This window comes from Halichoerus grypus, chromosome 6, assembly GCF_964656455.1.
Source record: "Halichoerus grypus chromosome 6, mHalGry1.hap1.1, whole genome shotgun sequence".
Taxonomy (NCBI): Eukaryota; Metazoa; Chordata; class Mammalia; order Carnivora; family Phocidae; genus Halichoerus; species Halichoerus grypus.
This window is the reverse complement of record NC_135717.1, coordinates 170,893,525-170,918,848: the sequence shown is the minus strand read 5'-3', so window position 1 is coordinate 170,918,848 and position 25,324 is coordinate 170,893,525. Positions and strand designations below refer to the sequence as shown.

General features: G+C 39.8%; 1 protein-coding gene across 4 annotated transcripts in view; it reads left to right on the top strand.

Moving 5' to 3' along the window:
- Positions 1–25,324, top strand: part of MRTFA (myocardin related transcription factor A) — a 199,808-nt gene that overhangs the window by 57,404 nt on the left and 117,080 nt on the right. For 2 of the 4 annotated variants that reach the window (XM_078076664.1, XM_078076665.1), the window contains one exon: positions 24,625–24,886. The exons of 1 other annotated variant lie outside the window; for it this stretch is intronic. The gene's annotated coding sequence lies outside the window, so the exon portion shown is untranslated. Of the gene's footprint in view, positions 1–24,624; positions 24,887–25,324 lie in introns of those variants that run through there. One more of the 4 variants, XM_078076663.1, reaches the window with a different exon arrangement.

The following is a 25,324-nucleotide window of genomic DNA, read 5'->3' as shown; positions in this document are numbered from 1 at the left end:
TTTAAAAATTGAGATATAAATTATACATACACATAAATCACACATTGTACACTCTTTTTTTTAAGATTTTATTTTTAAGTAATCTCTATACCCAACGTGGGGCTTGAACTCACAGCCCAATAATCAGGAGTCACATGCTTTACCAACTGGGCCAGCCAGGTGCCCTGGTACATTTTTTTTTTTTTTTTTTAAAGATTTTATTTATTTATTTGAGAGCGAGCGAGAGAGAGAATGAGAGAGAGAACACGAGAGGGGGTAGGGTCAGAGGGAGAAGCAGACTCCCCGCTGAGCAGGGAGCCCGATGTGGGACTCGATCCCGGGACTCCAGGATCATGACCTGAGCCAAAGGCAGTCGCTTAACCAACTGAGCCACCCAGGCGCCCTGCCCTGGTACATTTTTAAAAGCATACAATTCAGTGGTTTTTATCATATTACGAGATTGTGCAGCTGTTACTACTACCCAGTTCCAGAACATTTTCTTGTTTTCTTTTTTTTTAATTTTAAGATTTTATTTATTTGAGAGACACAGAGTGAGAGAGAGAGAGAGAGAGCACGAGAAGGGGGGAGGGGTAGAGAGAGGGAGAAGCAGACTCCCTGCTGAGCAGGGAGCTGGATGCGGGACTTGATCCCAGGACCCTGGGATCATGACCTGGGCAGATGCTAACTGACTGAGCCACCCAGGTGCCCTGGTTCCAGAACATTTTCATCACCCCAGAAAGAAACCCCATACTTATTGGCAATTATTACCCATCTCCCCCCCCACCCTCCCAGCACCAGGTAACCACTAATCTACTTTATGTCTCTGTGGATTTTCCTATTCTGTATTATTCCAGATAAGTGAGTACATTCTCTTGAATAAATATTTCTTTATTTGCCATGCCTTTAGGGACATCCGGAGATGTAGTTTTTTGGTTGTTTGTTTGTTTGTTTTGAGAGAGAGAGTGAGTGCAAGCAGGGTGTGGAGGGTGGGACAGAGAGGGAGGGAGAGAGTGAATCTTAAGCAGGCTCCATGCTCAGCTCAGAGCCTAACTTCGGGGCTCCGTATCACAACCCTGAGTTCATGACATGAGCCAAAATCAAGAGTCAGATGCTTAACCTACTGAGCCGCCCAAGTGCTCCAAGATGTAGAAATTAAAAAAAAAAAAAAGTTTCACCATTTAGGGGTACTGGCTCAGTCAGTGGAGCATGCAACTCTTGATCTTGGGGTTGTAAGTTCGAGCCCCACATTGGGTATGGAGATTACTTAAAAAAAATCTTTAAAAGTTTCACAATTTAAATGGAATAATACAACATGTAGTCTTTTGTGTCTGGCTTCTTTCACTTAGAATAGTGTTTTCAAGGTTCATCTATGTTGTAGCAGCTACTTTATTCCTTTAAAAAAACCCAGCTTTGTTGAGATATATAATTCAAGTGCCACACAGGTCACCCATTTTAAATGTACAGTTCAGTGGTTTTTGGTATATTCACAGATATGTGCAGCCATTACCACAGTCAATTTTAGAACATTTCCATCACCTCAAAAGAAACCTGTACCATTTAGTTACCATGATCTCCCAGTCCTTTCCTTACCTCCCCTTTTCCAAATAAAGAACCACTAATTTACTTTTGATAGATTTCCTTATTCTGCACTTTCATATGAGTGGAATCATATAATATGATTTCATACATTTTCAGTTTCTCCACATCCTTATAATCTTTTTGGTTCTAGCTCTCCTAGTGGGTGTGAAGTGGTATCTCATGGTGGTTTTATTTTGTATTCCCTAATGACTAATGATGTTGAACATCTTTTTATGTTCTTATTGGCTATTTATATACTTACTACGGAGAAGTGTATAATCAAATTGTTTGCCCATTTTTAAATTGGGTTGTCTTTTATTATTGAGTTATAAGAGTTCTTTATATATTCAGGGTATTAATACCTTATCAGATATATACTTGGTAAAAATTTTCTCCTATTGTAGGTTTTCATTTTCATTTCTTTTTTTTTTTTTTTTTTAAAGATTTTATTTATGTATTTGGCAGTGAGAGACACAGCGAGAGAGAGAACACAAGCAGGGGGAGTGGGAGAGGGAGAAGCAGGCCCCCCGCCGAGCAGAGAGCCTGAGGCGGGGCTCAATCCCAGGACTCTGGTATCATGACCTGAGCCGAAGGCAGATGCTAACGACTGAGCCGCCCAGGCGCCCCTCATTTTCATTTTTTTTTTTTTTTTAAAGATTTTATTTATTTATTTGAGAGAGAGAGAATGAGAGAGAGCACATGAGAGGGGAGAGGGTCAGAGGGAGAAGCAGACTCCCTGCCGAGCAGGGAGCCCGATGCGGGACTCGATCCAGGGACTCCAGGATCATGACCTGAGCCGAAGGCAGTCGCTTAACCAACTGAGCCACCCAGGCGCCCACTCATTTTCATTTCTTGATGGTATCACTTGATACACAAAATTTTTAAATTTTGATGGTTCAGTTTATAAGTTTTTTTCCTTTGGTTTTGCTTTAGGTATAGTTAAGAAACTGTTGTCTAATTGAAGGTCATGAAGATTTACACCTGTTTTCTTGTAAGAGTTTTTTATTTTTAACTCTTAGATTTAAACCTTTGATCCATTTTGAGTTAATGTTTTATATGGTGTGAGATGGGGGTTCAGCTTCATTTTTTTCATGTGGATATCTGATTGTCAGCACCATTTGTTGAAAAGATTATTCTTTCTCCCGTTGAATTGTTTGACATGAATTGTTCATCAGTCTGATCTAGTTGGGCTGGAGTAATTTTTTAGGCCAAAGGTTTGTTCTGACCCAGAAGAGGCTCTTAGCTGTCTCTTTTCCTGGTTCTTACTAGTGAGCTACCTGGCCTGCAGTTTAGCTTGTTTCTGATTAAGAGGAGCTATTTTTTGAGAACTCCTTTAGGCCTGAATTTCTTCACAGTCTGTCTCGAAGTCAGTTCTTCTGTGGAGAATTGGAACTTTCTTTTCCTTTTCTTTTTCCTTCTAGATTTTATTTATTTATTTATTTATTTATTTATAAATATTTTATTTATTTATTTGACAGAGAGAGAGCAGAGGCAGGGGGAGCAGGAGAGGGAGAAGCAGGCTTCCCGCTGATGTGGGGCTTGATCCCAGGACTCTGGGATCATGACCTGAGCCAAAGGCAGACACTTAACTGACTGAGCCACCCAGGCGCCCCTAGATTTTATTTTTAAGTAATCTCTACACCCCGTATAGGGCTCAGTCTCACAACCTCAAGATCAAGAGTCTACCGACTGAGCCAGCCAGGCACCCCAGAAACTTTGTTTTCTTATGGACTCTCTCTCCTCTGGACAAAACCTCTGAGTTATTAGTCTGGCCCTTGGCCAGGGTGGTAGCTTTTGGTCTTCTTGGCTTGTTTCTTCTGGCATGGAACCTTTGTCTTATGAGCTGGGGAGGAAATGATCAAGGCCCCAGTATTCTGTGACTGCTGCATCTTGGATAGAGTCTCTGTTCCATGGATGGAGGCTAGGTGGAGGAGGAGCCCATGATCTTCTGGTCCCACTTAGCATGAATTTAGCCTCTTCACCTTGGGTTGTAGGAGATGAGAAATGCTGGTAGCCTGCTCCTTCTGGTTATTGATTGGGAGCTGAGGAGAGAAGGAATGCTTTCTTAGCCACACCTACCTGGAGTGAAGCTTACATGAAGCTGTGGAGTAGATCATGGCTTAAATGCCACAGATGTTCAGTGTTACTGAGTTATAGTAGACTCTCTTGATTCTACTTCTTTTTTTGCTATATGATTTTAGGGCCATTTCCAGAGACTTAATTTTTTTTTTTTTAAGATTTTATTTATTTATTTGACAGAGAGAGACACAGCGAGAGAGGGAACACAAGCAGGGGGAGTGGGAGAGGGAGAAGCAGGCCTCCTGCTGAGCAGGGAGCCCGATGCAGGGCTTAATCCCAGGACCCTAGGATCATGACCTGAGCCAAAGGCAGATGCCCAACGTCTGTGCCACCCAGGTACCCCTCCAGAGACTTAAATTAAAAAAAAAAAAAGTTTTTAGCAGCTTTGCTTGTTTTCCAGGGGGATTGTGTCCAGGGAGCCCCTTATGCTAAGATCCCAGAAGTGGAACTCTATTATTTACATAGTGTAACACTCTGGTTGGGATTAATACCAACTTAATTTCAGTAGTATACAACAACAACTTTGCTCCTGTATGGCTCTGTTCTCCTCCTTCCTTTTGCTGTTATTGACATGGATTATATCTTTATACATTATGTGCTAATCAACCCAGATTTATAATTCTTTATGCAGTTGTCTTTTCAGACAGGGGAAAGAAAAAAATAATTTATATTGTTTTGTCTATTTATGTAGTTGCCTTTATCAGTGCTCTTTATTTCTTCATGTGTATTTGAGTTACTCTTTAGTGTCTTAAACACTCTTAGTATTTATTGTAAGGTAGGTCTGCAAGCTACAAATTGTCTCAATTTTGTTTTTCTTTTTTTTTTTTTTTTAAAGATTTTATTTATTTATTTGACAGAGAGAGACACAGCGAGAGAGGGAACACAAGCAGGGGGAGTGGGAGAGGGGGAAGCAGGCTTCCCGCGGAGCAAGGAGCCTGATGTGGGGCTCGATTCCAGGACTCTGGGATCATGACCTGAGCCAAAGGCAGACGCTTAACGACTGAGCCACCCAGGCGCCCCTCAATTTTGTTTTTCTCATAACGTCTTCATTTTTCCTTCATTTTTGAAGGATAGTTTTGCTTGGTATAGAATCCTTGATTGACAGGCTGTTTTTGTTTCAAGACTTTAAATATGTCATCCCACTGCCTTCTGGCTTCTCTGGTTTCTGATGATAAATAGGCTGTTAAATGTATTTAGAATCCTTTGTACATTGATGATTCACTTTTTTCTTGTTGCTTTCAAGATTTCATTCTTGTCTTTCTATAGTTTGATTATGATGTGTCTATGTGTGATCTCTTTTAGTTTACCCCACATGGAATTTATTCACCTTTTTGAATGTGTAATGTTTTTCATTAAAGAAGTTTTGAGAAGTTTTCAGCTGTTATTTTTTCAAATGTTATTTTTGCCCTTTCTTTTTCCCCTCTTCCTCTGGGACTCCCATTATGCATATGTTGGTATGCTTGGTGGTGTCCCATAGATCTCTGAGGAACACTATCATTTTTCTTTAGTCTTTTCTTGCATTTCCTCAGATTGGGTAACCTCAATTGATTGATTTTCAAGTTCACTGCTGTTGTTTTTTTTAAATATGTGTGCTCAAATCTCCTTGAACCCCTCTAGTGAGTATTTCATTTCAGTTATTCTACTTCTTCATAATTTCTGTTTGGTTCCTTTTTTCAAAAAAATAATTTCTATATTTTTATTGGTATTCTCTATTTGATGAGACATCATTCCTTTACTTTCCTTTAGTTCTTTTAGCGATGGTTTTCTTTAGCTCTTTGAACATATTTGAAATGATTAAGATCTTTGTAATAGTTGTAAATCCAAAATTTGGGCTTCCTCAGGGATAATTTCTTTTGCTATCATCAGCATGCATTTTTTTTCCAACATGCATTTTCTACCTTATAATCTGAAATGGCCACTCAAGTTCCAGCCATATAGTCTCTATTCCAGGTAGCATGAAGGAAAAAGGGCTGCAGACATGCTTACCCCTTTTAGCTATACTTCCTAGAGGTTGTATATGATACTTTTCCTTATAGCCCATTGGCCAGAATGTTATCTTATGATTACTCCTCGTTTCAAGGGAGTCTAGGAATTGTGGGTTGCCTTTTGCCTGAGTTTTTTATTAATAAGAAAGAAAAGAAGAATGGCTTTGGGGATATAATTAGCATTTTATTTTTTTACTATAGTCTACCCCTTTGGTTGTTCTAATATACATGCCTACCCTTGTTTATACACACATGACACATTCACCTCATCTGAAGAGAGACTACTCCAGTATTTCATTTAGTTACTGCATTCAGCTCAAAGCCCAGGATGTCTGAGTAATGTGCAGTCTTCTGACAAGATAACTATTCCCAAAGCAATTAGTGTACAATAGGTGTAATAGAAATAGAATAATAGCAATAAAAAACTATGCAGAAAAGGAGAGAATTAATAATATATAAAAGTCCATAGCAATTATTAAATGTTACTGTATAGGAAATTTGAAGACTTTTCTGTCCTGGCAGAGGAATAAATTTCTGAATTAAGCATTGTTTTTAAGCCTGATGACTCTGGTATTTATTTATCTCCATGCCTCACTCATTTCTACCCCACTTTAGCTTAATGGCAATTACAGTGAGACTATCTGAAACAGTGGCTTTTGTGAGAAGGCCACCCTAAGGAACCCCCTCCCCCCACACTTTTGTTTTGGTGATTAGGTTCATAGCCTTTATTTCATCTTTTTTCTTTTTTATCCCTATCACGTGTATCACCTATTCCCCCCATCCATATGTGGCATTGCTTAATAAAATGGTAAGGGGTGAGCACTCAGAATTGAAGGCTGAAAAGCTACTGATCATTGTTATGCAGTGGCAAAACACCTGGTTAAACCATTGCCTGATTATACTGGAATGCTACTATTTTAAGGGAAACAGTAGGAAAAATTCAGAATGTTGTATGTGTTGTCTGCTTCTAGTAACTTTTACAACAAAATTATACTGGAGAGGTAAAACTCAGACTAGAGCTAATCAGTCAGTAAGCAGAGATATAAAGGAATACATCTTTGTTAATACATCTCTTTCTTGTGGCCTGCAACCTAAGTTGACTAAAAGCTTCTTCCTTTGAAGCCTTATAGAGTAGAAAAAGTGAACCCCTGCACTCCAAGTGCAGTGGCTGCCAAATGGAAATGAGACTGGAGCTCTGCCATTTAAAGGCTGTGAACCTACTTGATGATGGTGTATGATTTTTTTTAATGTATTATTGGATTCCGTTTGCAAATATTTTGGTGAAGATTTTTGCATCTATATTCATGAGAGGTATTGGCCTGTAGTTTTCCTTTTCTGTGGAGGCTTTATCTGGTTATGGTATCAGGGTGATAACTGGCCTCATGAATTTGGGTGTTTTCCTTCCTCTTCTATTTTTTGGAATAGTTTGAGAACAGGTATTAACTCTTCTTTAAATATTTGGTAGAATATACCTGGGAAGCCATCTGGTCCTGGACTTTTGGTTTTTGGGAGTTTCTGAGTATTGATTCAGTTTCATTGCTGGTAATCGGTCTGTTCACATTTTCTATTTCTTCCTGGTTTAGTTTTGGTAGTTGATAATGTTTATAGGAATTTATCCATTTCTTCTAAGTTGTCCAGTTTGTTGGCATATAGGTTTTCATAATATTCTGTTACGATGGTTTGTGTTTCTGTGGTGTTGGCTGTTATTTCTCCTCTCTCATTAGTGATTTTCTTTATTTGGGTCCTCTTTTTTTTTTTTTTTTTTTTTGATGAATCTAGCTAGATGTTTATTAATTTTGTTGATCTTTTCAAAGAACTAGCTCCTGGTTTCATTGATCTGTTCTATTGTTTTTTTAGTTTCTATATCATTTATTTCTGCTCTGATTTTTATTATTTCCTTCCTTTTGCTAGGTTTGGGTTTTGTTTGTTCTTTTTCTAGCTCCTTTAGGTGGAAGGTTAAGTTGTTTATATGAGTTTAGCTCTAGTCTGAGTTTTACCTCTCCGGTATAAATCTTTTTTTTTTTTAAAGCAGTTCTTTTTCTTTCTTTCTTTCTTTCTTTTTTTTTTTTTTAAGATTTTATTTATTTATTAGAGAGAGAGAGAGCACAAGCAGGGGGAGACGCAGAGGGAGAGGGAGAAGCAGGCTCCCTGCTGAACAGGGAGCCCAATGTGGGGCTCCATCCCAGGACCCTGGGATCATGATCTGAGCTGAAGGCAGCTGTTTAACCAACTGAGCCACCCAGGTGCCCCATCTCCGGTATAATTTTCTTGAAAGTTACTAGAAGCAGGCAACACATAGGACATTCTGAATTTTTCCTGTTTCCCTTAAAATAGTAGCATCCCAGTATAATTGGGCAGTGGTTTAACCAGGTGTTTTGCTTTTGCATAACAATGATCACTAGCTTTTCAGTCTTCAGTTGTGAGTGCTCACCACTTAACTGTTTTATTAAGCAATGCCACATATGTTACATTGTTTCTCATGAAGCATCTTACTCATAGCACCAAATTCTGTATTAGGATTATATCCAACCATTTGTGACCCCCCAAAAGTAAAATAATAGTGGTTTTAAACATGGTACAAGTTTATTTTTTTTCTTGTAAAAGGGGTCCAGAGGTGGGTAGCCCAGGGCTGGTGTGGTGCTCTATAATGTCAGGGAACCATTTTCTTTCTGTTTTTGTTGCCTTGCCATTCTCAACATGTGGCTTCTTTCTCATAATCTAACATGGCTGGTTGCACTCCAGGACCTCATCCATGTTCCAGCCAGCAGGAAGGATGAGGGTCCAGAGAATAATGTACACAATTTCTTTAAGGACATTTCCTGGAACTCAGACTTAATACTTTTACTATTATTGTCCAGTTTGCTTAAACTCAGTCACATGGCCGAGCTGCAGGAGAGGCTGGGAAATGCAGTCTATATTCTGGCATGCACTTAGCTAAAGCTGAGGTGTTCTGTTACTGGGAAGAAGGGGAAAGTGGATATTGGGTCACAACCTCCAGTACCTGCCACAATCATCCAGGTGAGAGTCTTTTACTTCCTGCTCGTTGGCAGTCTCTGATATTTAAAAACGCTCATAATTCTCTTCCCATTGTATTCTTTTTTTCATATGCCATCTAAGATTTCTGAGTTACTATGTTCAGATGCTTTCTTCTCTTTGAGATGTAGATCACCAGTGTGCTTTCTTTCTCCTTGATTGATTTAGAACCTTGCTATTTTAAGATATGCCACCAACAAGATATTTGAAGGTTTTCATGCTGGTGTGCATTTACCTTTTCTTTTTTTGCTACCCACATCGTGCATGTTACCTGTACAGATGCCTTCAAAATGTGCTGCACTCACTGCTGCTATTATATGTCTCAGCATTTTATAAATTCTCCAATAATTGCTTTTTCCATGTAGTTGTAATGTGGAAACTCCTGCAGTGCTTTGAAGAAAACTTTTGTTATTATTTGCTTTGTTTGGGAAATGAATCTCTTTGTGGCTACTCTCTCTCCTTTATTTTAAAGCTTTAAATATAATTGTACTGAAGTTAAAATTGTATTTAGTTATGTTTTACATTTTACTCCATCGGAAATTCTCAGCACCTTTTTAGAAATAATTGGCTGAGAGTAATATACTTTGAAGCAAGAGGCTATTGGAAGGGAAGATTAATGACCTATGACTTAGGAGCTGTTTTTTTTTTTTTTTTTTAATTTTAAGTTTTTATTTATTTGAGAGAGAGGGAGAGAGAATCTGAAGCCGACTCTGCACTGAGCACAGAGCCCAAGGCAGGGCTAGATCTGGCAGTCTCGAGATCATGACCTGAGCCAAAACCCAAGAGCCAGACACACTGAGCCACCCAGGCTCCCCTTAAGAGCTGTTTTTATTTAAGTTTTGCTGAGATTCATTATATTTCCAGAGATTTTACCTTGATTGAAATCTTTTAATGACTGTGAGAATCTAAAAATGCATTTTTATTTTTATTTTTTATAAGTAGGCTCCACACCCATCATGGAGCCCAGTGCAGGGCTTGAGCTCATGACCCTGAGATAAAGACCTGAGTTGAGATCAAGAGTCGGACACTTAACTGACTAAGCCACCCAGGTGCCCCTAAAAAGTCATTTTTAAACACATTCTCTGCACCATATACCATGAATGTAACGTAATGAGGCAGTGCTTTTGTATGGTAATGGATCTTGCCAGAGTAGATTCATTTAATTAATAAGGTTGCTTTTATAATTATTCAGAAAAATGATTGATGGGACGCCTGGGTGGCTCAGTCATTGGGCGTCTGCGTTCGGCTCAGGTCATGATCCCAGGGTCCTGGGATTGAGCCCCGCATCGGGCTCCCTGCTCAGCGGGCAGCCTGCTTCTCCCTCTCCTGCTCCCCCTGCTTGTGCTCTCTCTCTCGCTGTATCTCTCTCTGTCAAATAAATAAATAAAATCTTAAAAAAAAAAAAAATTGATGAGTATGCTGGTGATATACCTCAGTATTTGAGTTCTAAGCTGCTTTCATAGGTATATGCATTGTCCTAAGGGTCCCTCATTGTGGCACCAGTATGTGCCTAGGAGCTGTAGCCTGGCCTTTTCTGCTTGACCCACGACATGCTAGTCTTAAGTATACATTTTCTCAGAGTGAGGGTTGCTGTGTTTGGATTTTCCTGGTTGCAACAGTTTCTGGATTTTTTTCTTTTCTGTGGCAAGATTTTTTTTTTTTTTAATTTTTTTTATTGTTATGTTAATCCCCATACATTACATCATTAGTTTTGGATATAGTGTTCCATGATTCATTGTTTGTGCATAACACCCAGTGCTCCATGCAGAACGTGCCCTCCTCAATACCCATCACCAGGCTAACCCATCCTCCCACCCCCCTCCCCTCTAGAACCCTCAGTTTGTTTTTCAGAGTCCATTGTCTCTCATGGTTCTTCTCCCCCTCCGATTTCCCCCCCTTCATTCTTCCCCTCCTGCTACATTCTTCTTCTTCTTTTTTTCTTTCTTAACATATATTGCATTATTTGTTTCAGAGGTACAGATCTGAGATTCAACAGTCTTGCACAATTCACAGCACTTACCAGAACACATACCCTCCCTCCCCAGTGTCCATCACCCAGTCACCCCATCCCTCCCACCCCACCCCCCACTCCAGCAACCCTCAGTTTGTTTCCTGAGATTAAGAATTCCTCATATCAGTGAGGTCATATGATACATGTCTTTCTCTGTTTGACTTATTTCGCTCAGCATAATACCCTCCAGTTCCATTGTGGCAAGATATTTTAATTCCAGTGTTAAAAAATATTTGGAGGTGCCTGGATGGCTCAGTCGGTGTAGCATCCCACTCTCGGTTTCAGCTCAGGTCATGACCTTAGGGTTGTGAGATCCGAGCCCCGTTTTGGGCTCTGCGCCCAGCTCAGGGTCTGCTCTCTCCTCCTCCTTCTTCCCCTCCCCCCCACTTGCACGCTCACTCTCGCACTCTCAGTAAACAAATAAATAAATAAAATCTTTTTAAAATATTTGATAAAGAGTTCAGGAAAATATTCATGGCTCCTTTTATAAAGAAGGGAGCATATTGATACATAGGGGGAGAGCGCATTGGGAAACCTAAGGATATGAGTCTCTGGCACTGGAAAATAGGGCTTCTCTTCAAACACTCTATTGTAGTGTGGAAACAAAGTACAATACTGTAAATGTCTTCCCTTTCCCCCAACTGCTGCGTGTCTTCATCCTAGGTGAGGTTTGTCTCAACAAGTTTTTCATTCCAAAGTTAGTATGTTCAGAAATAACTATAGTTGACCCTTGAACAGCACAGATTTGAACTGTGCAAGTCCACTTACATGTGGATTTTTTTTGATAAATACAGTACTGTAAGTGTATTTTCCTTATTCATAATAACATTTTCTATAACTTACTTTATTGTAAGAATACAGTATGTAAAATATAGTATATAAAATATGTGTTAATCAACTGCTTCTGTTATCAGGAAGGCTTCTGATTAACAGGAGGCTGTTTAGTAGTTGAGTTTTTGGAAATTCAAAAGTTTTGCGCGGATTTTCAACTATGTAGGGGATGGCACCCCAATCCCCTGTGTTGTTCAACAGTTAACTGTAGTTTTTTTCATGTTATTCATACCTGAACAGGATAACTACGGCAGTTTTCTATATTGTGGCCTGGCAGCGTTTCAGGTTGTCCTGGCTTATTGGAGTATGTTTTTGTTGCAAGTGTGGAAGTGACCAAAGAATTCCTAACTTGAAAAAAAAAATTCCTGGCTTATTTCATGATGAATTACATGATGTTGGAGGAGACTGCACAAAATACGTTTAGATCATATTTAAATGTATTCTGGTCTTTTATACGTAGCTTGTAGACTTCTAAACATCCATCATTACTTCTCTTAGAGAAGGAATCTCTAAAATATAATTCCACATTTAAAGATTGGAGTGCATTTGAATACCATAGAGGTGGGATTAGGAATTGTAAGGAAAGCTATAGTGTTTGTGGGCATGAATATAGTTCAAGGAATGTAACAAGTCACCTTATCAAAGTAGTGCTTTCAATTTCAAGCAGCCTTTTTGTGGTGAAGGGGGAATTTGGGTTAGGCATTAAGGCAAATTGTCAAATTTCTGTTAAATGTTTCCAATAAAATACCACCTTATAGTTAAACTCTTTGTACTTTTCAGAATAACTTCCCATAAGACCCTTTAAGATAACAGGACAGGATGACAATTTAATTTTTATTCAGAGTGATATGCTCAAGTTCATATCACCAAACTCAGTAATATGATGTATTAAGATCACATGTCATAACTTTTCCCAAAACCAGCATTATTGCAATAATTACCAGGGGGTCCAGCAAAATGGTAAATTATATACCACACTCAAAGTCAGGCAGTAGGCTAAGATTTTTGTTTTTCTTTTTAAAGATTTGTTTATTTATTTGAGAGAGAGAGCGTGCATGCCTGTGGGGGAGGAGGGGCAGATGGAGAGGGAGAGAGAATCCCAAGCAGACTCTGAGTGTGGAGCCCCATGTGGGCCTTGATCTCAGGACCCTAAGATCACGACCTGAGCCGAAACCAAGAGTTGGGTGCTTAACCTACTGCACCACCCAGGCGCCCCCAGGCTAAGGTTTTCTTTTCTTTCTTTTTTTTTTTTAAAGATTTTTTTTTTTTAATTGATTTATTTGAGAGAGAGAGAGACAGCGAGAGAGGGAACACAAGAAGGGGGAGTGGGAGAGGGAGAAGCAGGCTTCCCGCTGAGCAGGGAGCCCGATGCGGGGCTAGATCCCAGGACCCTGGGATCATGACCTGAGCCGAAGGCAGCCGCTAAACCGACTGAGCCACCCAGGCGCCCCAGGCTAAGGTTTTCTACACAGCTGCCGAAGTGATCTTTTAAAAACATACTTCAGATCATAAAATTTTATTACTTAAAAAACCTCCCAGTGTCATCCAGTTTTTTTGAAGAATATAGTTCTCCCCTCCCACTATGCTTTCTGCCCATGCTGGTCTTTCCTTGAAGATGCCAAGCTCATTCCCACCTCCTGGCCTTTGAACTTACTTCCTCTGTGTGGCTAGCTGCTGCTTATCAAATTCCGGTAGTGCCAGATTGTGTAGTGGTTAGGCGCACGGGTTCTCAAACCCAGTTGCCTATTTTCAAGTTATGTGACTTCTTAGTGCCTTCATTTCTTCAACTGTAAAAAATGGGATGATAACAGTAAATACGTCTTAATTATCATATGATCTCACTGATACGTGGAATTTGAGAAACAACACAGGATCATAGAGGAAAGGAGGGAAAAATGAAACAAGATGAAACCAGAGAGGGAGACAAACCATAAGAGACTGTTAATCTCAGGAAACAAACTGAGGGTTGGTGGAGTGGGGGTGGGGTGGGGTGGGAGGGATAGGGTGGCTGGGTGATGGACATTGGGGAGGGCATGTGCTATGGTGAGCGCTGTGAATTGTGTAAGACTGATGAATCACAGACCTGTACCCCTGAAACAAATAATACATTATATGTTAATAAAAAAAAGTAAGTACGTCTTGGTGTTATAAAAATTGAATATATACACATGAAGTGTCTCACTTATAGTAAGTGTTCATTAAGTGTTGGCTATTACTTAGTAAGTCTCACCTCAGATATTACCTCCTCAACAAGACCTTTCTTGTCCATTTCATCAAAATTAGCCACCCTGCCCCCTCCCTACACATGATACTTAGTTATCTGAAATTATTCTGTTGTATATTATTTACCTTTATTTTTATGTTTCTCCCACTATAATGTTAGCTCCATGAAAGCAGGGATGTTTTCTGTCTGTTGCACTCCCAGTGCCTAGAACAGTGCCTGATCAGTATATATTTATTGAGTGAGTTAATGGAAGTCTGGTCCACCACAGAAGGCCTTCTTAGGGGACCTAAGACTGAAAGGCAGTTTGGGCCACTCTGTTGAGGGAAGATGTTCCCATGTATACCCAGCACCATTAGATTATGTTCTAGCTACAGATATCTGGCAGGGGCTTGTCAAGAATGGTGTAGAGGTCATCAACAGAAAAAGAATTGAGGGATGCCAGGTGGCTCAGTCGGTTGAGCGTCTGACTTTGGCTTAGGTCATGATCTCAGAGTCCTGGGATTAAACCCCAAGTCATGTACAGTGGGGAGTCTGCTTGTCCCTCTGCTTCTCCCCCAGCTTGTGCTCTCTCTCACTCTCTGTCTCTAAAATACATAAATAAAATCTTTAAAAAAAGAAAAAAGAAAAAGTTGAGCCTGGGGATAAAATACATATTCTGTTTGTCTTCTGTTTTTATTTATTTCTGCTGCTTCCAGCTGGTAAGTTCATGTCCCTTCATATAAGCCCTTGAGCCTACTTGTGTCTTTAAGTTTGGGGACAGCTGGTTGTCCGTCAGCATTATAAAGTTACAGCTTTATTGAGCTTCTTCTAAAATAGTATGAGTAGAAAGTACTGATACATAATTAGATACTCAGCTGTATATATAATTTTAGTAGTCAGAGGGATGGTCTAAGACCCAAAGTAGGCAATCTGAGACTAGGAATTCCTGCATTTTCAAGGGTGTCGGTGTGATAGCAATATGTCGTTCCCTTATATCTGTACCTCTGTCTTTTTCTCTTACTCTCCCTACTTTTTTCCTTATGTTCTCTTCCTATTGTATTCTTTTCTGTTTCTCTCACTGTACCTTCATTTCCATGTTTTCCTTCCCAGGTTCCTAATGGAAACTCAAATACGTTTCCATTACAGGTTTCCCCTGCTCTCTGGAAGTAGAGTGTTCCTATGAAACCTTCCTTTCCTTCACCCTCTGCAACCAGACACAAACACATCCTGTCACGTGTAAATTCTGTCTCATTCATCCCACATGAATTCAACAAAGATCTGAGTTCCTTCTCTGTACCAGGTGTGGTTCTGTGTTGTGTGGCAGTTCCCTTCTTTCTACATTTACTACCCAAATTCAGGATCTCAACAGGTTACACTTTGCCTAATGAAGTAGCTTCAGAACTTTTCCCCCAATCTTATGTTCCTTTTTTTCAATCCAGTATTTACCTCACTGCCAGATTAATTCTCTAAAGCAGGTTTGATGATGTAAACTCAGCTTGCTGGTCCAGGTACATCTCCTATAACTTGTACTTGAACTGGACTGCCCTTCTAGAACATAAATCCACACCTTCTCACATCTGTGTTCCTGTTCATGCTGTTCTATCTCCTGGGATAACATAAGCTCCCTGAGGACAGGAACTTTGTTTTATTCACTGTAGTATCTCTACAACCCAGAATAATGCCTGGCATGTAGTAGGTACTCAGTAGATACTTGTTGAAAGAATAAATGAAAAATAAGTGAAACCTGTCAGTCCTATTCATTTTTTATGGCTATTCTCAAATATTAATATTACCTCTCTCAGGAAGCCTTTTTTTTTTTTTTTTTTTTAAATTTTATTTATTCACTTAAGAGAGAGAGCACGAGCGGGGGAGGGAGAAGCTAGACAGAGAGAGAGAAGCAGGCTCCCCGCAGAGCAGGGAGCCCAATGCGGGGCTCGATCCCAGGACCCTGGGATCATGACCTGAGCCGAAGGCAGACGCTTAACCGACTGAGCCACCCAGGTGCCCCAGGAAGCCTTTTTTGATCTTCTGTATATTTCTATTTAAACATAAATACCTACCTGTGACAAAACTTTCTTCCCTCTTTTTTCTGTATCAGTGCTTTGATTGTATATGTGATGTGGTTGCTGTGAGGATAATATAGTCAGTAAATTAAATATTTATTGAGTTCCTATTCTGTGTCAAGTATTATAGTTAGTATATATTATAGTCAAGTTAATAAGACAAGTATTATAGTCAAGTTAAAATACAAAGGAACCAAATTCCTTTGCTCAATAAACTTAGCATCTAGTGGAGGATCAATCCATTATAATAGTAGTAAAAGTAAGCAGTAGTAGTAGCAAACCTGGGATCTTATGGAAGCTGATCTTATGGAAGCTGATCTATAAGAAGGGGATGGATAATAGGGAGATGGGGGTAGGTTGGGGAGGAAGAGACAGTTCTAGGTGGTCACATGTAGAGAGCAGCATAACAGGTACATATGGTTGGAGCAGAGGGTGCTTAAGAGAAGTGGTGAGAAGTGAAGAACTACTCTGAAGGGCCTTGTACTGTTTTAAATGAAGAGGCAGTGTTATACTATTACCGTTATCCACTTTGTTGGGAGAATAGGGAAAACTTAGGTGACTGATTCCCTATAGAATGACCAGGTGGAGCTGAAAACCTGAAGTGAGCAAAGGCTTCATGAAGCTTCCTGAAAAAAACTACTTGGGAGATAAAACTTCCGTTGCTTGAAATGTCTTCACATACTTGATTGATAGGCTGTATAGCAATTCTCATTCGAAAATAAATTTTTCTTTTCAGAATTTGAAGGCATACTGTACTATCTCACTTTCCAGTGTTGATGTCGTTTACCATATCTCACAGTTTGGTGGGTAAGGAATTTGGGCAGGGCTTAGCTTGGGGATTCTTCTGCTCCACATGGTATTAACTTGGGTCCACATGGTGGCATTCAGCAAATGACTGGGCTTGTCTGGAGGGGCCAAGAGTGTAAATGCCTGACACTTTGGTGGGGATGTCTAGAAGGCTAGTCTCAACTGGATCAGTATTCCTTTCAGGATAGTCTTTAGACGGCTTCTTTTTTTTTTTTAAGATTAGAAATTTTTTTTTTAAAGATTTTATTTTTAAGTAATCTCTACATCCAATGTGGGGCTTGAACTCACAACCCTGATTTCAAGAGTTGTGTACTCTACTGATTGAGCCAGCTGGGCACCCCTAGACTTCTTTTTATGGTCTCTCCAGCAGAGTAGTTAGACTTCTGTCTGGGAACACAGGGCTCCAAGACACCAAGATAAAAGCTACCAGTTTCTCAAAAATCTGTACCTGGAACTGGCATACCATCACTTCACTCTACTCTGTTGGTAGAGGCAGTCAGGCCAGCTCAGATTCGGTGGAGGGGAAATAGACCTTACCTATCAATGGGACAAGTGTCAGAGAATTTACGGTCACGCCACTCTTCCATGTGCCTTCCACTCTTTTTAGGTAGATGTTATATTTTTCTGTTTCTTGTAGTCCTTGGTTTTAGATGATTTCTATGATGAAGAGGTAACAGAAAGGCCGTTTATATGCCATCCCTAGACATCTGACTAGTTTTTAAGACATCTGAAGATAATGGGGGTGATAGTGACAGAGATAAGGGCAAGACTTGATATTTTCCTCACTTCCTCTAGGACCCAGGGAAGTGCCTAGTACGTACATAATAAACTCCCAGAAAGTTCTTGTTCTGGAATTCCTTTGTGTCAAATTCATCTGTATATATATGTCTGCTTAGACAATAAGTAAGATTTTGGTTTATCTACTATTGAAGATAAATCAAGGAAAATAAGAACCTGTCCATCTAAAGGGAAGTTCATTAATTGATTAAAACAGTTTTTATACAGAAATTTTTTTTTCAGGAGAACCATATCATTTGGTTGCATGAAACGAACTCAGTCATGGGTCATAATAAAAAAAAATCCTGCTAGTATATACTTTTTTAGAGTTATGAGCTGTCTGCCTGAGCTCTTCCATTTCTCTAACACATTTTGTGTTGTTGCTTCTAGTTACATATGCCACTCGGCACCAGCAGAAGGCATGTAGCCCAAAAAAGGGGTGGGGTGGAGAAAAGATGAGGCAGAATCAAGCCAGCAAGAGAGTGAAACAGATGGGTTGTGGGAGATGACCCTGCCCCCATGTTGTTTTTGTTCTGGCTGCTACTGATCACATGTGAATCAGCAGCCAAGAAATTGGAGTTGGTGATCCTATGATGGAAAAGAAAGTTTGATCTCGGACTGAGTGGAATTATAAATTTACAACACTAAAACATGACACAGATTTTTTTCTTTTGGTTCTTTTAATTTACTTTTCCTCTGAGACATTTCAGAAAGTATTTTGTTTGAGATACAACTTTTGTATTTTTCTAAATAATGTAATACATATAATCTGAGATAAATATTATACTTTTAGGTTCTTTTTCATGCAGGTTGTACAGTAAATAAAATTTTAAGAGTATTTAGTGATTGGTAGAGGAGACATTTAATACATGGTGACTATACCTCCACATTTTTGGATCTTGTCTCCAGATTATCAGTTTACTAGGACTTTCTTCTGTGGGCTGTTTAAAAATGAGTAGAAAGTAATATATGTGCTAGAAATAAATCTTCCCTATATATGTATTTTATGCTAAATATTCTTTTCTTTTGTCAGTGCTTGATTCTGACTTTTATTTGGCTTATTTTCAGGGTCAAGATTGAGGACACCTTGCTTTATGTCTTACCAAGTCTTCACTTTGTTCTATGGAATAAGCTTATTGTTTTTTTAAAAGATTTTTTTAATTTATTTGACAGAGAGAGACACAGCAAGAGAGGAGACACAAGCAGGGGGAGTGGGAGAGGGAGAAGCAGGCTTCCCGGTGAGCAGGGAGCCCGATGTGGGGCTCGATCCCAGGACCTTGGGGTCATGTCCTGAGCCGAAGGCAGACGCATAGCGACTGAGCCACCCAGGTGCCCCTGGAATAACCTTATTTTTTAAAAAAAGCATTATAAGCGTGTTATCAAGCATACACACATGTAGAGAGAATAATAGTATAATGAGTCTCCATGTACCCAATATTCACCTTCAACAGTTACCAACATTCTGCCACTCTTGTTTCATCTAACCCCCCCATCCCATGGCCCATGATTTTATGGAAGAGTTTCGTTGTAATGCAGTTTAATAATGGTATTTTAAAAGGATATATCCTGAAACTTTTGAAATCAGTAATACTTTTTTTTAAGATTTTTTTTTTTTAATTTGACAGAGAGAGAGAGATAGTGAGAGCAGGAACACAAGCAGAGGGAGTGGGGGAGGGAGAAGCAGGCTTCCCGCTGAGCAGGGAGCCTGATGCAGGGCTCGATCCCAGGACCCTGAGATCATGACCTGAGTCGAAGGTAGACGCTTAAAGACTGAGCCACCCAGTGCCCCTGAAATCAGTAATTATTGAAAACATTAATAGATACCACCATAGCATGTAATTTACCCAATAAAAGTATGTGGTAAAGTATACATATGAAAATTTTAAGTGATCTCCAAGCCCTTAATGATCCCATAAATATGGAACTTAATCAGTTACTAAGGTATTAAACTGCTTTATTCCATTCAGAATTTATTTTTTCAGATTTTCTCAATAAAGAGTTTTTCATTTTTTTTTTTTTTTTAAGATTTTTATTTATTTGACAGAGAGAGACACAGCGAGAGAGGGAATACAAGCAGGGGGAGTGGCACGGGGAGAAGCAGGCTTCCCGTGGAGCAGGGAGCCCGATGCGGGGCTCGATCCCAGGACCGTGGGATCATGACCGGAGCTGAAGGCAGACGCTTAATGACTGAGCCACCCAGGCACCCCAAAGCAGTTTTTCAGATGGCTTTTTCTTTTATTCCAGACATTGACAGGCACAATCATAACTGCGTCACTACAGAATTTGACACTCCTGGAATGCCTGGGTCGAGCCCCACATTGAGCCCCTGCTCCGCGAGAAGTCTGCTTCTCCCTCTCCCACTCCCCCTGCTTGTGTCCCCTCTCTTGCTGTGTCTTTCTCTGTCAAATAAATAAATAAAATCTTAAAAAAAAAAAAGAATTTGACACTCCTTTCTTTAATCTATTAAAAATGTGTGTGTGTGTATACGTATATATATGTTTTAAAGATTTTATTGAGAGTGCGAGCAGGAGCAGGGGAAGGGGCAGAGGGAGAGGGAGAAGCAGAATCCCCACTGAGCAGGGAGCCTGACATGGCAGGGCTCAATCCCAGGACCCCGAGATCATGACCCAAGCCAAAGGCAGGCACTTAACTGACTGAGCCCCCCAGGCACCCCTAAAAAAGTATGTGTTCTAAGAAAATCACTTTTTAAACTTAGTTTTCACCTTCATGCCTAGCCCTAGACCTAGGTTGACTTTCTTTTGGGGGCCATTTTCCACACTTCAATTTTCTTTTATATTTTCTGGAAGTACTGATTATGTGCATTAAGTGCATGCCAGAATTACAGACTCATGCAGTTTAAATTCAAGCTTCATTTTAAAAAAGCTTGGTGGGCGCCTGGGGGGCTCAGTTGTTAAGCGTCTGCCTTCAGCTCAGGTCATGATCCCAGGGTCCTGGGATCGAGCCCCGCATCGGGCTCCCTGCTCAGTGGGAAGCCTTCTTCTCCCTCTCCCACTCCCCCTGCTTGTGTTCCCTCTCTCACTGTGTCTCTCTCTGTCAAATAAATAAAATTGTTCGGAAAAAAAAAAAAGCTTGGTATTCTGTGATGGATTTTTATCATCCCTTGAGTAGTAACATGCATAAATATTGAATCTCTGAATCTCAGCAATAATAATAATATAATTCAAAGTAATAGGAGGAAGGTTGTTCTGAATTAGTGAGACCTAAATTTAAGAATAGATGTTTTATTCTTTCATGCTCAATGAATAATATGAGTTAGCTTAGTAAATTAGTAAATTACCTTTTTAGGTAAATTTCTCAGTTTTCTAGTGAGAGGTATGAACTCATAATCAGGAGTGATTTCACAACTTTCTTTCCCCAGTTTTACTGAGCTATAACTTACATGCAACACTGTATGAGTTTAAAGTGTTCAGCATAAGGATTTGACTTACATATACTGTGAAATGATTGCAACCATACGTTTGGTTTTAACATCCATCACCTCATATAGATACAAAAACAAAGAAAAAGAAGTGTTGTTTTTTTTCATTGCGATGAGAACTTTTAGGATTTAGTCTCTTAACAACTGAGAGATATACCATACAGCAATGTTAACTGTGGTCATCATGTTGTATATTACATCCCCAGGACTTACTTATCTTTAATGGGAAGTTTGTACCTTTTGACCACCTTCATCCAAATTTCCCCCCACCCCCCACCTTGTAGCCATAAATCTAAGTGAGATCATACATTGTCTTCCTCTGTTTGACTTATTTCACTTAGCAATAATGCCTTTGAGGTTCATCCATGTTGTGGCAAATGGCAGGATTTCCTTCCTTCCTTATGACTGAATGGTATTTTATTGTATATTAACAATTGTTTATACAAAACCTGTTACCGTATGTGAAGCTACTTTTCCTAGGTCTTAGGGCTGAAGTTTTGATACTGTCCTCCTCCTGCTTTCCTTTAGGACTCACTTACGAGTTTTTGTTTTTTAAAAAACACACATCTCCATGCCATCATCCATGTGCATGTGTGTGCATGTGTGAGCATGTGCACATATGTATCAGGGTGGGGAAAGGGTCTTGAGGACTGCTGTCCTAAGGAGTCTGGGTCTCAGAGGATCCTTGAATATCATAAAATTGAATCTTTTAGTCTAAAAAGGCTGCTGTTAAGGAAAACAAACATGCTCTTTCAGAGTCCGTGGTAAAGAGTACTGAGCCAAGGGGCGCCTGGGTCGCTCAGTCGTTGAGCGTCTGCCTTCGGCTCAGGTCATGATCCCAAGGTCCTGGGATCGAGCCCTCCATCGGGCTCCCTGCTCAGCAGGAAGCCTGCTTCTCCCTCTCCCACTTGCCCTGCTTGTGTTCGCTCTCTCCCTGTCTCTCTCTGTCGAATAAATAAATAAAATCTTAAAAAAAAAGAGTACTGAGCCAGATGGATTAATCATGTATAACAGTTTTTTCCCCTAGTGCACACAGAGACACAGCTTAAATGGTTAAGTCATAGGAAAGATGGGAAAAAAATTCTTTGAAGATTAGATTCTGGATTTTCTTAGACGTTTGTTGTTTTCTAATTCCTAAAATTGTTCAAGCCCTAAAAAAATCCTTTTCCATTGTTTGCCCATACTATCTTAGAATATTAAGTTCCTAGTATTGAATCCCTAACTTTTTTCTTTTTTTTTTTTTTTTTTTTTTTTTATTTATTTATTTGAGAGAGAGAATGAGAGACAGAGAGCATGAGAGGGAGGAGGGTCAGAGGGAGAAGCAGACTCCCTGCCGAGCAGGGAGCCCGATGCGGGACTCGATCCCGGGACTCCAGGATCATGACCTGAGCCGAAGGCAGTCGCTTAACCAACTGAGCCACCCAGGCGCCCACTTTTTTTCTTTTGAACTTAGTCTTCTTCCAGCCTTTTTGGAGTAGGGTCCTTTTTTTTTTTTTTTTTAAGATTTTATTTATTTATTTGACAGAGAGAGATACAGCGAGAGAGGGAACACAGGCAGGGGGAGCGGGAGAGGGAGAAGCAGGCCTCCCGCCAAGCAGGGAGCCCAATGCGGGGACTCGATCCCAAGACCCTGGGACCATGACCCGAGCCGAAGGCAGACACCTAACCACTGAGCCACCCAGGTGCCCCGAGAGTCCTTAATATTTTTGTTCTTTTTAATGTCAGTCCCCCATCTTCCTTGCTCTAATCTGGATCTTTTCCAATCCATTTTATATTTATGAGGTGTATCAGTCAGAACTATGACCATGTTTGGGCACACTGTAGCCTTATATGAAGATAGAATGTGATGGTCTTTTTATTTTTTAGTTTTTAATGCCTTTCTTCATTTCATGGTGTTTCAGTATTTTATTGGTTTCCTCATCTCCAAATTAGATTAAAGTGTTCACTGAAGTCTGCAGGGAACTCCTAGGTCCTTTTTCTAGATTAAGAACTATAGCTTTTTTGGGATGCCTGAGTGGCTCAGTTGGTTAATCGTCTGCCTTCGGCTCAGGTCATGATCCCAGGGTCCTGGGATTGAGTCCTGCGTCAGGCTCCTTGCTCAGAGGGGAGCCTGCTTCTCCCTCTCCCTCTGCTGTTCCCCCTGCTTGTGCTCTCTCTCTCTCTGACAAGTAAATAAATAAGTAAAATCTTAAAAAAAAAGAACTGTAGCTTTTTCATTATACAAACAATATATATGTGTTCTAGAGAAAATTTGGAAACTAAAGAAAGTAAAAAGAAAGAAAATTGTTAATAATCCAGTCAAAACCCGTTTTGTGTTTTTGGTGTATCTCCTTATTATCTCTTTTTCCTCTGGATAATATTTTTATATATGAGTATGCATTTTCATATCTTACTTTTCTTACACATTAGATCATCATTTTCTATATTTTAAATGCTTTATAAAAGTAATTCTTAACTGCGTAGTAGGATTCAGTGAATGAATAAATTCCTAATTCACTTAACCATGAGTCCATGCTATGTTTGTTTTTTTTCTTTTTTAGGCCATGCTATGGTTTAATGAAAAGATGCTATTGAAAAGATTTTCGTGTTAAAATGTATTCTTTATCATTTTTACAGATCTTAGTCCATGCTGTGGTTTAATGAAAAGATGCTATTGAAAAGATTTTTGTGTTATAATGTATTCTTTATCATTTTTACTGATCTTGTTCTTATGTTGCCAGATGTCTTATTTTTAATAACCCATTTCTGGGTATTATGATTAAATACTCATGTAAGTTAAAATAGTTGGGCAAATATCTATCATCAGACATACATCTCTATATTTTTTTATGAAATCTACTGGCTTGGACATTGTTTTTTTTTTTTAAAGATTTTATTTATTTATTTGACAGAGACACAGCGAGAGAGGGAATACAAGCAGGGGGAGTGGGAGAAGCAGGCTTCCCGCTGAGCAGGGAGCCCGATGTGGGGCTCGATCCCAGGACCCTGGGATCATGACCTGAGCCGAAGGCAGACGCTTAACGACTGAGCCACCCAGGCGCCCTGTTTTTTTTTTCTTTCAAGTAAGCTATACACCCAGCGTGGGGCTTGAACTCACAACCCCAAGATCAACAGTCGCATGCTTTATCAACTGAGCCATCCAGTTGCCCTGGGAATTGTTGTCTTAAAGAAATTTTCTCCCCTAGATAATGTTGGTACACTGTAACACTTTAATACCTCTTTAAAAAAAAAGATACTCATTAAAGTGTTATTTCTCAAGGTACTTCCCCTTGGTAGTTGGAGGATAACATTTATTCCATAACTATTTCTCCTGTCACTATTTCCTTTTATGCCAATATAGGTTGTGTGTGCTGCTTTTATTTCAATTGAATGTTGTCCTCCTGAGTGATGTAGTTGAGGACAGTATCAGACTTGAAATCACATGCACTCTGTGAGCATAGTAAATACTAATTACTTAATTTAAAAAATATTTTATTTTATTTATTTTAGAGAGAGAGAGAGACCAAGAGAGCACAAGCAGGAGGGACAGAAGGAGAGGGAGAGAGAATCTGAAGCAGGCCTCCCCGCTGAGTGCAGAGCCCATTGTGGACCTTGATCTCATGACCCTGAGATCACGACCTGAGCCAAAACCAATTGTTGGACGCTTAACTGACTGTGCCACCCAGGCACCCCAGTAAATATTAATTTAAAAATGATGCTGGCTTACTTTAGAGAAAATGCTTAAGATTAATGGTAGCTTGCCAGTAATATAATTTAGAATAGTATTCAGCATATGTCCAGTGGAATAGTCTATCTCTTCACAGTGACATCTAAACTTTTGTCTGCCCTTCCATTTCCAGGTTGCCATCACGAAAGCCAAAGTGGATTTCTCCAGTGTAGTGTGCCTGCCCCCTTCCGTCATTGCTGTGAATGGGCTGGACGGAGGAGGGGCTGGCGAAAATGATGATGAACCAGTGCTGGTGTCCCTGTCTGCGGCCCCCAGCCCCCAGAGTGAAGCTGTTGCCAATGAACTGCAGGAGCTCTCCTTGCAGCCCGAGCTGACCCTAGGCCTCCACCCTGGCAGGAATCCCAATTTGCCTCCACTTAGTGAGCGGAAGAATGGTGAGTACATATGGAATTATTGCATTGCCTAATTTGAACCAAGGTCTTCATGTTCTTGTTATAGATGATTACTTTATTTCATGTCTCTTGAAACTTTCTTTAATCTTACTGTTTCTTATGAAATAGAGAAATAGTAAGTTTAGGTGATCATTATAAACCTCATATTTCCTGCCTGGGTTATTACAACTGCTTTCTGATTTGTCTTTCTACTTCTCTGCTTCTCCCTCCCAATCCCTTCCATAAATTCATTAATTCAGCAAATATTTATTGAACATCACTATCATAAACTAAGATTAGGGGTTAAATGATAAATAAGCCTTTGTTATTAGGAAACTTATCCTGTACCTTGTCAGAGTAATCTTTTAGACCTCCCTAGCTTAATACTTTTCAGTGACTGCTTTATAGGATAAAAACAAAAGCCATGTTTTACAAGGCTTG